This window comes from Anomaloglossus baeobatrachus, chromosome 1 (genome assembly GCF_048569485.1).
Source record: "Anomaloglossus baeobatrachus isolate aAnoBae1 chromosome 1, aAnoBae1.hap1, whole genome shotgun sequence".
In the NCBI taxonomy this organism is placed as follows: domain Eukaryota; kingdom Metazoa; phylum Chordata; class Amphibia; order Anura; family Aromobatidae; genus Anomaloglossus; species Anomaloglossus baeobatrachus.
The window spans coordinates 639738470-639753899 of record NC_134353.1 but is presented as its reverse complement, the minus strand read 5'-3'; positions in this window follow the sequence as shown (position 1 = coordinate 639753899).

The following is a 15430-nucleotide window of genomic DNA, read 5'->3' as shown; positions in this document are numbered from 1 at the left end:
TATATGGGGTTAATACCAGATGTGTAATGTCACCTGGCATCAAGCCCTGGGGTTCGTGATGTCAGGCGTCTATCGGATACTCGACATCACCAACCCAATCAGTAATAAAAAAAAAATAGACGACAAACACATTTTTATTTGAAAAAACACTCCAAAAACATTCCCTTTTTCATTAATTTATTAGAAAGAAAAACAAATCCAGATCTGGTGTAATTCAAGGGGTTCCCATGACGATCCATACCATAGTTAATGTCCCAGTCAATGAAGAACAGAATGTTCCATATTGGCTGGGAGAGCAGTGCAGTGACCTGAGCTAACATCAATAGGTCAGCCCAGGTCACTGCAGGGCATGACAAGTGCTGCTGTCAGGAGGATAGCGAGGTACATTACCTGTGGTGATCGCTGCACTCCTGATGGCGGAGCTGTCACTAAGTTCAATGACCGCCGCCTTCACAACCAAGTATCGCGGGTGCCTGTGACATCACCACTAGTGACAGTCTCGGGTTGGCAGCAAGAGGAGATGTGACAAGCGGTGGCCATGGAGGACAGTGATAGCGCTGAGGTCGGGAGGGCAGGACTTCATCACCGCAGATAAGGAACTTCACTAACCTCCTGACGGCAGCGCTTGTCATCCCCGCGGCTGCTGTCACTGCAGTGTGGGCAGCTGCGGACACCGTACAGTGCGGCACAGCTGCGGACACCGTACAGTGCGGGCAGCTGCGGACAGTGTGGGCAGCTGCGGACACCATACTGTGTGGACATATGCTGACACTGCAGTGTCGGCAGCTGCGGACACCGTACAGTGCAGGCATATGCTGACACTGCAGTGTGGGCAGCTGCGGACACCGTACAGTGCGGGCATATGCTAACACTGCAGTGTGGGCAGCTGCGGACACCGTACATTGTGGGCAGCTGTGGACACTGCTGAGCGGGCAGCCGCGGGGCTGGAGCTGGAGCGGGATACAGACTGCAGCGGCATCTGACGGAAGTCACACATGTGACTTTCGGGGATTTTTGCACACGTAGCTAGGGTAAACATCGGGTTACTAAGCTAAGCGCTTTGCTTGGATACCCAATATTTACCCTGGTTACCAGCTTACTGCAGGCTGCCAGCGATGGCTCTCTGTACACTGTAGCTGTAAAAAGCCATGCTTTTGGTGATAGAACCGTTCTCGAACGTAACTCGAACTGCCGAACTTTTAGCAAATCGTTCGAGTTCGTCAAACGACTCGAACACCCCCCAAAATCACTCGAACATGAAATTGGTGAACCTCGAACCTCGCTCATCTCTACTCCTAACAGTGGTGTTACGGACCCTTTTGATTTGCATACTTTCCAGGGGGCAATGCACCTATGATTTCACTGTGTTGAGTGCCTTCGCTGGCTGCTGGCAGTGTTTTCTCTGGCTGGTCTTCCCGAGATCAGTGAATGTTTTGTCTTGCTGATCTGACATCACAGCACAGTATGCGTGCGCCTCTAGTATTTGAATCTCTTCATCATAACCTCCATCCCCGTGCTTAACATCAGTTGATGAGGGCCGGGATCCTGCTGGGACCATGCTTCACCCAAGCCAGGATCCAACTCACAAAGATTTTGGACATTGGTGCAGAGGCTTTCCTTCTCAAGAATCTGGGGATCTTTGGAGCGAATCTGTAATGCCCATGGGATAGAATGTGTGAATAGTGCTAAAGACTCACCAATATGTTGTTCCCCACAGTCATTTTGCCAGCTGGACATTTGTGACGCATGCGCAAACTAGTGCAATTGGGGTGGCACCTCTGGAAAATGAAGTGTGTGTCATGTTGAGGTGGAGGAAGAGGATGAGAGGCCATTTGATGCAGCACTTGCCATTCACTCTAGCACTTGTTGTTTATCAGCCTCATTTCGAAGTTGAAGCAATATGCGACTGCCATACAAATCAAGTGGAGTAGGCTGTCCACTAACAGAACTTGTTCTCATTTCTCTTGGGATAAGATGAGTTAGCATTTGCTCACTAGACCTTTGACTGAAAGAGCTTCCCATGCATACACCTACATGACGCTACCTATTCCCTTTTCTACTACAACCTCATCCTGATTTACTACTCATGGTTAATGTACTCTTCCCCTTTTAAACAAGTTTTCGCAACCCTATGCCCACACCTGTCAGACATCTGACACAAAAGATAAATTAGTTAACTAAAATTAGAACAATTTTACCATGTTCAATAGCAGGTACTACTACCAATACCTATACATTTATTTCAGTGCGTAATTTAGAGCAGACCCAGAAAAGTGGCAATAAACACTTCAATAATAAGTGGAGTGCAGTGTGTAGATACTGTGCTAACAATTTTTTGAGAAACACCAATAATACATGGCTATAACCAGAGCAGTGTTTTTCCATTTTTATAAAGGCAGTTAAAATTGCCAACATGCAGTTTGTAGACTGCACTAACAATTTTTTTAAGACCACCAATAATACGTGGCTAATGTCACTGCGCTCTCTCTGCTTTAAATATTTAGGGACTATTTTTTGGGTTTGAGGCTCACTTTTCCCCTGTGAGCCTCTGCTATTTAAACAGGTTTTATTTTCCTTTTGCTGTTGTAGGGTTAATGGCAGTATTCCTTGCCAGTAAAGCCCCTTTCAGACATCCGTTTTTTTGCCATCAGTCACAATCCGTCGAAATGTGAAAAGAACGGATCCAGCACTGGATCCGTTTTTTTCTCATTGACTTGTATTAGTGACGGATTGACTCACGTTACATACGTTGTACGGGGGATCCGTCGACAATTGTGTTGGAGACAACGTCCATAGGAACGTGTTTTTTTTGTCTGCATTGAAAAAATGGACAGTGATGGATTCCTAGCTGTCCGTCTTTGTAATGGAAGCCTATGGGAGCAGGATCCGTCGTCATCCGTGAAATGATGGATCCGTCGACTGGTTCCCTTTTTTTACATCTGAGCATGCCCAGATGTGTTGTAAATTCACTTCTGGTATCTCTCTCTCTCTCTGTCTTGAATGGGTTCATAAAGATTTTCAATAGAAAATAACCTTTGCAATAAAAAAATAATGGGACGATGGATCCGTTTTTTTACAGGATCCGTCACATCTATTTTACCACAATCTGCAACGGATCCGTCGCATCCATCATAAAATGGATTGTGACTGATCCAAAAAACTGATGTGTGAAAGAGGAAGGAACATAATAATAATAATTTATTCATTTATATAGCGCTATTAATTCCATAGCACTTTACATATATTGGGAACACTGTCCCCATTGGGGCTCATAATCTAAATTCCCTATCTGTATGTCTTTGGAGTGTGGGAGGAAACCAAAGTACCCAGAGGAAACCCACACAAACACAAGAAGAACATACAAACTCCTTGCAGAAGGTGTCCTTGGTGGGAATTGAACCCAGGACCTCAGCACTGCAAGACTGCAGTGCTAACCACTGAGCCACTGAGCCACTGTGCCACCCATGATGGCAGTCTGGAAATTCAACCCCACTATGGGGAGATAAGGTATGCACACCAGTGACTATGTAAGGGGAATATATGGAATAGCAGAAACTGCTGTGTGAATACTGACATGAAAAATTCAATAGCTATATGTAAGAATGAAATGTGAAAAATGGAACCTGCATTACTGCCATGAATATATGAATAAAGAGAAATTTAGCTACTGAATTGATCAATGCAATAGAGCCCCAACACTACGCCAAAGTATTTCTCTACGTTGGGGTCCCTAGCTTGTGTGTGTCCTCTCATGCAGTTAAAAAACCTACCGTGTATGGGAAGCTGAGACCCAGGCTATATATACGATGTGGATTGGCAATAGGTGTGTATGGGGAGGGTTCACAAATGAAAAACTACTAACAAATAAGAAATAACGTTTGGAACTCCATTCTATGTCTGAACTGGGTGCAAAAACCTAAAAAAACATCACTATGGGGAGATAAGGTATGCACACCAGTGACTATGTAAGGGGAATACATGGAATAGCAGAAACTGCTGTGTGAATACTGACATGAAAAATTCAATAGCTATATGTAAGAATGAAATGTGAAAAATGGAACCTGCATTACTGCCATGAATATATGAATAAAGAGAAATTGTGTGCATACCTTATCTCCCCATAGTGATGTTTTTTTAGGTTTTTGCACCCAGTTCAGACATAGAATGGAGTTCCAAACGTTATTTCTTATTTGTTAGTAGTTTTTCGTTTGTGAACCCTCCCCATACACACCTATTGCCAATCCACATCGTATATATAGCCTGGGTCTCAGCTTCCCATACACGGTAGGTTTTTTAACTGCATGAGAGGACACACACAAGCTAGGGACCCCAACGTAGAGAAATACTTTGGTATTGTAGTGTTGGGGCTCTATTGCATTGATTAATTCAGTAGCTAAATTTCTCTTTATTCATATATTCATGGCAGTAATGCAGGTTCCATTTTTCACATTTCATTCTTACATATAGCTATTGAATTTTTCATGTCAGTATTCACACAGCAGTTTCTGCTATTCCATGTATTCCCCTTACATAGTCACTGGTGTGCATACCTTATCTCCCCATAGTGATGTTTTTTTAGGTTTTTGCACCCAGTTCAGACATAGAATGGAGTTCCAAACGTTATTTCTTATTTGGAAATTCAACCCCAACCCTCAGACTGGGACTAAGTGCTTATGGCCTCTAATATTAATCTCTTGTAAATGTATTTGATAGGGTCAATTAATCCACCTTCCAGCTATAACGCACACGTCTGTAGGGGAGCTCAATGTGAGATAGGAGATGCATATGTGGACATCAGCCAGGTGTTCGACATTTTGAGAATTTTATATTTTGCTCGCATGGTCTGGGCAAGACAATACTCATATTGACACTATAAGTTAAACTTTCTATGCAATATTGCACTCGTGTAATTAAATATTATCTGGCTGCTATCCAAATATGAACGATCAATCCCCTAAAATCTTGGGGTCCTCGTCCACTCCTACACTCAAAACTGCCAAGCCTGGGTTAGGGTTGATATGAATGCTAGTTACTTTGCTCAATAATTTAAACACTTCCTTCCAGAAGAGCTGGACTTTAGAACAATACCACCAGCAATGACCCAGCAAACCCCTTTAGAGGCAACCTTTACAACACAGTGGTAGAGTTGAGCGCGGTTCGTGGTTCGTGGTTCTCCAGTTCTAGGCTCGAGTGATTTTGGGGCATGTTCTAGATCGAACTAGAACTCGAGCTTTTTGCAAAAGCTCGATAGTTCTAGAAACGTTCGAGAACGGTTCTAGCAGCCAAAAAACAGCTAAATCTTAGCTTGGTTTCTGCTGTAATAGTGTAAGTCACTCTGTGAATCAAACTATTATCACATTTCAGTGTATAGTGTGCGTGAACAGCACCTTCAGATCACTGCTGTTTCTATAATGGCGATCGCCATTTTTTTTTTTTTTTTTCTTGTCTTCCTTCCCTAAGCGCGCGCGTCTTGTGGGGCTGGCCAGCATGTCAGCCAATCACAGACACACACACACCTAAGTGGACTTTGAGGCAGAGAAGCAACGGCATGTGTGATAGGATCTGCATGTCACATGTCCCTGCATTATAAAACCGGACATTTTCTTCACGATCGCCATTATCTGCCTTCTGCGTCTTTGGTGTCAGACATCACTGTCGCAGTTCCGTCCTTTGTCCTATCGCCGATACAGCTGTATGCGCTGCATACACAGCGTTAGACAGCTTAGGGAGAGCACGTTCTAGCAGTCCTTTTAAGGGCTCGTACCGGCAGGGTCAGAGAGCCATAGGTGACAGGTCCTGCAAACAGCAACAGCGTCTGTGTAGCCCAGGTCAGGGATTTCCTCCCTGCATTTCACCATTAGGAGGGAATAGAAAGGCAGGCTTCCATTCCTCTACCCAGAGCCCCACAATCCTGCCACTGTACCCTCTTGTCCTCTGCACACTCCAACTCATTCTAAGTAAGCCATTATACTAGCAAACACTCAGTGTACCTAGTGGCATCCTATCTGTGGCTATTGGACTTTGCTATAGTCCCACTAGTGCAAAGACATTTGCAGAGCACATCTGCCTGCATTGCACACTCCAAGTTTTTTAAACTAAGCAATTTTACTAGCAAACACTCAGTGTACCTAGTGGCATCCTATACGTGGCTATTGGACTTTGCTATAGTCCCACTAGTGCAAAGACATTAGCAGAGCACATCTGCCTGCATTGCACACTCCAAGTTTTTTAAACTCAGCCATTATACTAGCAAACACTCAGTGTACCTAGTGGCATCCTATACGTGGCTATTGGACTTTGCTATAGTCCCACTAGGGCCAAGACATTTGCAGAGCGCATCTGCCTGCGTTGCACACTCCAACAAATTATAACGAAGCCATTATACTAGCAAACACTCAGTGTACCTAGTGGCATCCTATACGTGGCTATTGGACTTTGCTATAGTCCCACTAGTGCAAAGACATTAGCAGAGCACATCTGCCTGCATTGCACACTCCAAGTTTTTTAAACTCAGCCATTATACTAGCAAACACTCAGTGTACCTAGTGGCATCCTATACGTGGCTATTGGACTTTGCTATAGTCCCACTAGTGCCAAGACATTTGCAGAGCGCATCTGCCTGCGTTGCACACTCCAACTAATTATAACGAAGCCATTATACTAGCAAACACTCAGTGTACCTAGTGGCATCCTATACGTGGCTATTGGACTTTGCTATAGTCCCACTAGTGCCAAGACATTTGCAGAGCGCATCTGCCTGCGTTGCACACTCCAACAAATTATAACGAAGCCATTATACTAGCAAACACTCAGTGTACCTAGTGGCATCCTATACGTGGCTATTGGACTTTGCTATAGTCCCACTAGTGCCAAGACATTTGCAGAGCGCATCTGCCTGCGTTGCACACTCCAACTAATTATAACGAAGCCATTATACTAGCACACACTCAGTGTACCTAGTGGCATCCTATACGTGGCTATTGGACTTTGCTATAGTCCCACTAGTGCCAAGACATTTGCAGAGCACATCTGCCTGCATTGCACACTCCAAGTTTTTTAAACTCAGCCATTATACTAGCAAACAGACAGTGTACCTAGTGGCATCCTAAACGTGGCTATTGTACTTTTGTCAATTCACAGTATTGGAACGTTATTTGCAGCACGTCTGCCTGCATTGCACACTCTAACTTTTTTAAACTCAGCCATTATACTAGCAAACAGTCAGTGTACCTAGTGGCATCCTAAACGTGGCTATTGTACTTTTGTCAATTCACAGTATTGGAACGTTATTTGCAGCACGTCTGCCTGCATTGCACACTCTAACTTTTTTAAACTCAGCCATTATACTAGCAAACACTCACTGTACCTAGTTGTATCCTAAACGTGGCTATTGTACTTTTGTCAATTCACAGTATTGGAACGTTATTTGCAGCACGTCTGCCTGCATTGCACACTCTAACTTTTTTAAACTCAGCCATTATACTAGCAAACACTCACTGTACCTAGTGGCATCCTAAACGTGGCTATTGTACTTTTGTCAATTCACAGTATTGGAACGTTATTTGCAGCACGTCTGCCTGCATTGCACACTCTAACTTTTTTAAACTCAGCCATTATACTAGCAAACACTCACTGTACCTAGTGGCATCCTAAACGTGGCTATTGTACTTTTGTCAATTCACAGTATTGGAACGTTATTTGCAGCACGTCTGCCTGCATTGCACACTCTAACTTTTTTAAACTCAGCCATTATACTAGCAAACACTCACTGTACCTAGTTGTATCCTAAACGTGGCTATTGTACTTTTGTCAATTCACAGTATTGGAACGTTATTTGCAGCACGTCTGCCTGCATTGCACACTCTAACTTTTTTAAACTCAGCCATTATACTAGCAAACACTCACTGTACCTAGTTGTATCCTAAACGTGGCTATTGTACTTTTGTCAATTCACAGTATTGGAACGTTATTTGCAGCACGTCTGCCTGCATTGCACACTCTAACTTTTTTAAACTCAGCCATTATACTACCAAACAGTCAGTGTACCTAGTGGCATCCTAAACGTGGCTATTGTACTTTTGTCAATTCACAGTATTGGAACGTTATTTGCAGCACGTCTGCCTGCATTGCACACTCTAACTTTTTTAAACTCAGCCATTATACTAGCAAACAGTCAGTGTACCTAGTGGCATCCTAAACGTGGCTATTGTACTTTTGTCAATTCACAGTATTGGAACGTTATTTGCAGCACGTCTGCCTGCATTGCACACTCTAACTTTTTTAAACTCAGCCATTATACTAGCAAACAGTCAGTGTACCTAGTGGCATCCTATACGTGGCTATTGTACTTTTGTCAATTCACAGTATTGGAACGTTATTTGCAGCACGTCTGCCTGCATTGCACACTCTAACTTTTTTAAACTCAGCCATTATACTAGCAAACAGTCAGTGTACCTAGTGGCATCCTAAACGTGGCTATTGTACTTTTGTCAATTCACAGTATTGGAACGTTATTTGCAGCACGTCTGCCTGCATTGCACACTCTAACTTTTTTAAACTCAGCCATTATACTAGCAAACAGTCAGTGTACCTAGTGGCATCCTAAACGTGGCTATTGTACTTTTGTCAATTCACAGTATTGGAACGTTATTTGCAGCACGTCTGCCTGCATTGCACACTCTAACTTTTTTAAACTCAGCCATTATACTAGCAAACAGTCAGTGTACCTAGTGGCATCCTAAACGTGGCTATTGTACTTTTGTCAATTCACAGTATTGGAACGTTATTTGCAGCACGTCTGCCTGCATTGCACACTCTAACTTTTTTAAACTCAGCCATTATACTAGCAAACAGTCAGTGTACCTAGTGGCATCCTAAACGTGGCTATTGTACTTTTGTCAATTCACAGTATTGGAACGTTATTTGCAGCACGTCTGCCTGCATTGCACACTCTAACTTTTTTAAACTCAGCCATTATACTACCAAACAGTCAGTGTACCTAGTGGCATCCTATACGTGGCTATTGGACTTTGCTATAGTCCCACTAGTGCCAAGACATTTGCAGAGCGCATCTGCCTGCGTTGCACACTCCAACTAATTATAACGAAGCCATTATACTAGCAAACACTCACTGTACCTAGTTGTATCCTAAACGTGGCTATTGTACTTTTGTCAATTCACAGTATTGGAACGTTATTTGCAGCACGTCTGCCTGCATTGCACACTCTATCTTTTTTAAACTCATCCATTATACTAGCAAACACACAGTGTACCTAGTGGCATCCTATACGTGGCTATTGGACTTTGCTATAGTCCCACTAGTGCCAAGACATTTGCAGAGCGCATCTGCCTGCGTTGCACACTCCAACAAATTATAACGAAGCCATTATACTAGCACACACTCAGTGTACCTAGTGGCATCCTATACGTGGCTATTGGACTTTGCTATAGTCCCACTAGTGCAAAGACATTTGCATAGCACGTCTGCCTGCATTGCACACTACAACTTTTTTAAACTAAGCAATTTTACTAGCAAACACTCACTGTACCTAGTTGTATCCTAAACGTGGCTATTGTACTTTTGTCAATTCACACTACTGCAAATCTATGTGCAGCACCTCTGCATGACAACCTCGTGCTCTGTTTTTAATAAGCTATAATGATAGCACAAAATACTGCCATTTAGTGGCATCATAGAACTGGCTGTTGTATTCCATTAGTGCCCCACTGGTGACAAGCTATTTATAGCACCTCTACATCACACCCTCATGCACATTTTGCTACGCTAATGTTATAGCAAACTCATGGAATTCATTGCTGCATTTCATAATTCGGAGGGATAGAAAGTCAGGCTTCCTTTAGCTTTTCCTTCTGTTCATAGACAGCATCTCCAAGACAAATTTCCCCTCCACGTCTAAGTGTGGAGAGGCAGCTAGTGCGCATGCGTGTGCCGATGTACCCCAGCTGCAGCATAATTACAGTGTTTCGCCTAGTGAGTATGCTCAGCCTGACTGTGCCATTCCTGACGCTAAGTTTTCATTTCGGGATACAGCGCATGCTCCCACACTAAGTGTGAAAAGCCTCTTTGCACAGGTGCTTGCATTCCGTGCCGGGTCTAAGTCCTGTTTTGGGCATAGACACCATGCTAAAGCTGATAGTCTTTTTTCAGAGACTGTATTTCATGCTACTGAGCATGCTCAGGCACTTCCTGCATCAGAGACTAGGTCCGGTAATGAACTCTTTGGCCCTGGCCCTGATGTGGGGGTCCCATATAGACCACAGGGCATCAGGTGTCCTCCCAAATGGCTTGCAGAGGCCCACACCTATGACTTGTCACCGCATTATTGATGCTCAGACGATGACTGGTGAGGTGTTTGGGTCATGGCAGCCATGAGGTCATCATTGAAGTTGCGTTTCCAAATAGGACGCTAGTTATGCCACTCATGACGTGTCACTCTACTTTTGTCTCCAGGAGGTGCATTGTGGTTCACCCTGGTTTGGGGCGGACCCAGGTTATAAAAGGGGCTGGAGCCAACAAGGAGGTGCGCAGTCTTCTATTATGCTCCGAAAGAGCACACCTCCATGTGTTGAACCCATTGCGGCTTTAGGCCAGAGGTAGGCAGGGATCGGGTGGTGGATGCAGGCCACCACCACAGTTGGTAACGCAGAACGGTTAAGACCAGCTCCTGTCCTAACAGTCCTGCTTGTGCAGCCCAGTGGCATTAACAGGCCTGCTGCTGCTGATGCGCCTGCTGTCCACAGGTGTGGCCCCTACGCACACGGTCAGCGTACTCAATGGCCCCTGTGTTGTTAACAGGGAGTTCCTGGGCTGGGTGGGCATGTGGACCCTGTGACGCTAACAGGGCTCACAGTCTCCAGATCCGAATGGCGTCTAACTCGGTTCAGGCTACTATTAGTTTCATAGCCACACAGCTCTGTATCCTCCACCAAACCTTCAAGTTGCCAACCTCTCCTTTTCCAACTGGGAGCACGGTGGACACTGACTGCTGATGGGGATATATACCTTTCTCTTTCTTTTCTTATTAATTTTCGTTATATAGCGGTCACAGATTATATACCACTTTATCCAAATCTGCCAGTCCCACTGTAACAGATGTTGTTTCTTCAGCAAATGTTACAGTTGCTTAACCACCAAATCCACGGACCAAAACTTTTTTCCCCTTTCCAACACACCTGTTCCCCTTTCCACCAGCATCTGTCCTTTTTCAACTCATTTTGTATATGACCAAAAGTGCAACTCTGCAGGGACACAGTACTCAACGCCATCTCAGCACAGCAGCCATCCCTCGGTCCCTCCGATGTGGACAAGTAAAAGACCATTTCCTCCTATCCATGACAAAGCGTTGAGATTCACTCTGTGCAGCACTGGTGTTTAGTGGACAAGTAGATCTAAGATTGCGTACCACATTCTGCAGATACTCCTGTATACGTGCGTCTATTTCTATGGCAGGAATTAGTTCGCCAAATTTTGTCTTGTACCGGGGATCTAACAGTGTGGCAACCCAGTATTCAGGATTAGTTCAAATTCATACAATCCGAGGGTCATGTAGGTAGTGCAGCAAGAAGGCGCTCATGTGTCTTGTGCATCCAGGAGGACCAAGTCCTTGGTGTGTTGGTGGCAGAGAGGTGAGAATCGTGCATCCTTCCTCTGCCCTCTACCCACAACCTCGCACAACCGAAATGTGAGCAAGCTCTCACTCATCTGCTGAGTCTTCCATGCCCATCGCCAGTTCGTCCTCCATTTCTTCATGGGCTCCTGCACTTTCATCAACACTTTTTGCTGATACTATGCGCCCTTGTTAATCCCTCTCCCTCACCATGAATGCCGCATAGGTGCCGCTGACCATCTGGACCTCGTAGATCTTGTTATCCCTTCCGCATATGACTCCTCCTGTACTTCCTCCCCTTCCTCTTGTCCCAACACCTGACTCAGAATAATAATTACAGTGTGCTCCATCATGTAGATGACCAGAATTGTCACGCTGAGAATGACATTGCCAGTGCTAAACATCTTCGTCGACATTTCAAAACTGTGTAGCAGGGTGCATAGGTCCTTGATCTGACACCACTCCAGCAGCGTGATCTGCACCACCTCTGGATCAAGTTATCCCAGGCTATATGTCTTACCGTATTTCAGCAGGGCTCTGCGGTGCTGCCACACACGCTGCAACATGTGCAGATTCCAATTCCTGCGTGTCGAAACATCGCATTTACGGCGTTTAACTGCCAGACCCTAAGACTTCCGGAGTGATGAAAGTTGTTGAGCTGCTGTGTGCGCACGATGGAAGTGAGCACATAGCGAGCGTGCCCACTGCACAAGGCCATGTAGGCCGTGATGGTGTTTTAAAAATTGCTGGCGAATTCTGTTCAACACGTGAGCCCTAAAAGGCACGTGTGTCACATTGCCCTGAGGATGGCCCGCAGCCAGGTTTGCATCATTGCCGCACACGGCTGTTAAGTCACCAACGTAGTCCGCTCCGTCAATTTGTACTCCGGTTGCCAGGTGACAACGTGTTTCTTTCATGAATAGTGCTGATGATGTGAGAGTAGTCGATGCCAGCGGCGCAGGTGGACGCAGGTTATGCTCACCCACTGGGCTGCATTACCTTGACAGATGCAGAATCTCTGGCTGAATGTAGCTGGTGGGTATCTCACAGATGAAATACCATCATTCAGCTACAACCAATGGGAAGACACCACACCCTTTTTTATGCCCATCCTGTCTGCAGACCACTGCCAGACATAGCTATGAACCTCTGGTTAATTTTACCCCCAGTTCAGTTTTATGATTTTGTGTGCTTGTTACCTGACTACTTTTCCTGCTTGCTGTTTATGTACCTTGTTGGCCGATACGCATTTCAACTCTGCTTGTTTTCTGATTCTTTCCTGGCCGTCCCATTCTGTTCCTGTTCCTCAATTAATGTTTTGACCCTGCCTGACTACTATTCTCTGTAATAGCGGTGTGACTCACATTTCCCATACATTTCAAAGTAAAGCTTTGACCGCCTGATGGCATTGAGCTCTGCTGCCAGCATAGTAAGGAGGTGTGTGGTAGTCCTTGTGCGCAGTTGCAAGGAAGGGTGGCCTGACCACACAGGGTTTGCGCCAAGGTAGAGGACCCACACGAGGTTGAAGAGGCAGAAGCAGTGTATTAACTTCTACATACAGAACAAGGATTGAAACAACTCGTGGGGACGGCAAGACTTGTACAGCAGACCCTTCTCCATCTCTCACCATAGTTTGCCAGTGCCCAGTCAGTGACATGTAATGACCCTGTCTATGCTTACTGGTCCAAGTATCTGTGTTGAAATGCACCCTGTCGCACACAGATTTTCTCAAGGAAGTGGTGATGATGTTGTGTGCGACATGCTGGTGTAGCGCGGGCATGCTTTTCTTGGAGAAGCAGTGGTGATTGGGCATGTGGTACTGGGGCACAGCGACAGACATAAGGTCTGTAAAATCCTGTGTGTCCACTACGCGTAAAGGCAGCATTTCGGTAGCCAACAGCTTACAGAGGGATAGAGTCAACCACTTAGCTTTGTCATGGGTCGCAGTAAGTGGCCTTTTATTTGACCACATCTGAGGGAAAGAGATCTGGCTGCTGTCTGTAGACGGTGTTGAGTAGGGTGTCCCTGGAAAAATGCAGGTTTGTGAGAAAAGTGCAGGCGGAGACATGATGTTGCCTTCATCTTGCCTTCAGATCTGTTCATCTTGTATCATTTTTAAAAAACACATCAAGCAAGGGTTACTCCAAGCGGAGTCTACCTTTTTTCCCAACATTGGGCACACAGACACCCCATCAGTGGCAGCACTTGTGCCCTAGTTGCAAACAGGATGTTTTGATTTGCATCAAGCACATTCCAAATCCACAAGCATTTACTCTCCCCAGGATGACACAGGGGTAGTAAATTCCTTCTGGATCCATGACTTGTTCATTTTGATGAACGTCAGTGTGTCCACATTGTCACTGGACAGACGCGTGCGCTTATCTGTCAGCACACACCCAGCAGCACTGAAGAAGACACGTTCAGAGACAACGCTGGCAGCTGCACACGACAAAATCTCCAAGGCGTAACTGGAGAGCTCTGTCAATTTTTCTAGATTTGAAGCCCAAAAGGAGCAAGGCTCCATTTGCAAAGTCATTGCATCGATGTTCATTTGGAGATACTCCTGTATCATCCTCTCCATCCGTTGACTATGTGTCAGACTTGTTGTCTCTGGTGGCCTTGCAAAGGAGGGTCTAAAAAAATTATGAAAATATTCCATAAAATTGCTGTTACCAGCACCAGATACGGTCCTACTGGTACGGGTAGACTGTTGAAGATGACGATGCCGTCCCATGTTTGTCAAGTTACAACTGGGAGAATCACTCCCTTCACCTGCACGGTTGTTTGGTGTAAAAGCCGAGCTAAGATCGAGTAACAGCTTATGCTGATACTCCAGCATACGTGCGTCCCTTTCTATGGGTGGAATTATGTCACAAAATTTGGACTTGTCCCGGGGATCTAATAGTGTGGCAAGCCAGTAGTCATCATCACTTCTAATTTTGACAATCCGAGAGTCATGTTGGAGGTAGTGCAACAAGAAGGCACTCATGTGTCTTGCGCAGCCATGCGGACCAAGTCCACGCTGTGTTTGTGGCATAGAGGTGCTAACCGTTCTTTCTTCCTCTGACATCTCCCCCCAACCTCTTTCAACTGAATTTTGACCAAGGTCTCCCTCATCCGCTGAGTCTTCCATGTCCATGGACAGTTCGTCCTCCATATCTTCATGTCCTCCTGCACCTTCCTCAACATCTCGCCTGCTACCATGCGCCCTTGTTGATCCCTGTCCCCCATGGTTCCATGCCTGCCGCGTTGGTGATGATGAACGTCTGGACCTTGGTGATGTTGTTGTGTCTTGCGCATATGAATCCTCCTGTAGTTCCTCCCCTTCCTGTTGTCCCACCCCCTGACTCCGAATAGTGTTTAGCGTGTGCTCCAGCATGTAAATGACTGTAATCGTCATGCTGATAATGGCATTGTCAGCGCTAAACATATTCGTCGCCATGTCGAAACTGTGCAGAACGGTGCATAGGTCCTTGATCTGAGATCACTCCATCAGGGTGATCTGCCCCACTTCTGCATCTCGTTGGCCCAGGCTATACATCATGACGTATTGCACCAGGGCTCGCCGGTGCTGCCACAGTCGCTGTAACATGTGGAGAGTTGAATTCCAGCGTGTCGCCACATCGCATTTCAGGCGATGAACCGGCAGGCCGAAAGACTTCTGGAGCGATGCAAGTCGCTCAGCTGCGGCGGTTGAACGGCGGAAGTGAGCACTGCAGACAGTTTACGTGCCCTGGTCAGAAGGCCATCTAGGCCGGGATAGTGTGTTAAAAATTGCTGGACAACAAGGTTCAACACGTGAG